The 1,383-nt window shown below is 62.6% G+C and overlaps 1 protein-coding gene across 2 annotated transcripts in view; it reads right to left on the minus strand.

Annotated features, from left to right (window-relative positions):
• The window catches only part of SLC29A1 (solute carrier family 29 (equilibrative nucleoside transporter), member 1), a 14,112-nt gene extending 13,488 nt beyond the window's left edge, over window positions 1–624 (minus strand). The window contains exon 1 of one of the 2 annotated variants that reach the window (XM_005860957.2): window positions 535–624. The gene's annotated coding sequence lies outside the window, so the exon portion shown is untranslated. Of the gene's footprint in view, window positions 1–468; window positions 491–534 lie in introns of those variants that run through there. The other variant, XM_014535372.1, reaches the window with a different exon arrangement.
• Window positions 625–1,383: the final 759 nt, after the last annotated feature.

The following is a 1,383-nucleotide window of genomic DNA, read 5'->3' on the forward strand; positions in this document are numbered from 1 at the left end:
GGGCGAGCACGTGCGCTGGCTTTGGAGGACGCCAGAAGGAAGCCCAGGGCCCCGGCGGGAGCCCGCAGGGCAGGAATGAGGCTCAGCTCTGGCCTCAGGCCTTCCCCTGGCCCTGGCTTCTGACGGGTGTGGGGACACGAGGGGGTCCTGTAAGATGCCTCTATTCCTTGCTCTGCCCCTCTGGCCCTAGAGCTTGTGGAAGGAGGAGGGAGGGAGGACTCTTGCTGGAGGACCCTAAACAAATGATCCGGAGGCTGAGATGCAAATACTAGCACATCTGACAGCTCTCATTTGACCGCTGACGGACGTCCCCTTGGGGAGGAGGAAATGAAGCGGTGAATTCCTCGGGTCCCCCCACCCCCACCCCCGCCCCAGCAGCACCTCCTCTGCCTGCAGAGTGCCCCTCAGGAGCAGCATTCTGCACTGCTGCCCTCAGCGGCGGCCCACAGGGCCCCTCAGCCAACAAACCTCCCTCTTCCGCCACCAGGAGCTGAGAGCGGCTCCGAACGCAGTCAAGGACATTGTCCTCCTCACCGTGAGCTGCACAACCACACTGTCGCCACGAGAGGCCAGGACTGCGGCCGGCGTGGGGCCCACTGCGGTGAGACAAGAGGAGCAGCTTCCGGGAGGTGAGGCCCCACAGGCTCCATGGAGTCGGGTGGGAGGAAGCCTGGAGCTGTTCCTCACCCTCAGCCCCCACCCCCTCCCGCACCCCCCGCCAGGTGAGACTGTCTAGCAGCACAGGCACAGGCCACAGGCCGGAGTGTGGCTGATAAGAATGTCAAAGGCACCCCAGGAATTCAGAAATATTTACTGAGCACCTGCTGCATGCTGGGCTTTGGGGGCGGGACTGAGTCTCTGGGGAATCAAGGTTTCATGCTCTTAAGGTAAATCCTCAGCCGGGAAGACAGTCTGGGTTAAATCTTGCCTCTCCACTAAATGGTCAGTTGTCCCTGGGTTAAACAGTGCCCCTCCCCGGACGCCACGCCCGCGTTTGTCTGGGGTAAGGAGGTGGGGAGAGTCGTTCCTTGCCCTGCGGAGGCCCCGGTGATGAGGAGAGGCCCTGAGGGATGCAGGGAGGAGGTGAAGACCAGTTTTCTGCTAGATGCGGGGCCTGGTTCCAGTCATTCCTGCTGGGGCCGGGAGGCAAGGCTTGTTCAGAGCCCTCTCGTGCTCAGTCCCGAACGCCGGCTAATGCCCACTGGGCAGGCCTCGGTCAGTGATGGTGCCAGGACCCTCGTACTCCACAAGAAAGCAGTTTGTCCCTGCTGCTAGCAGGACTCGGGGCCTCATTTTTGCGGGGCTAGCCTCTCCCTCCTCTCAGGGCGGGCCACTCTGGAGGCCTCTCCGGTGTCTGGCTGGTGTCTCTGGCTGAGGATGAAC

This window comes from Myotis brandtii, unplaced genomic scaffold, assembly GCF_000412655.1.
Source record: "Myotis brandtii unplaced genomic scaffold, ASM41265v1 scaffold143, whole genome shotgun sequence".
NCBI classification, from domain to species: Eukaryota; Metazoa; Chordata; class Mammalia; order Chiroptera; family Vespertilionidae; genus Myotis; species Myotis brandtii.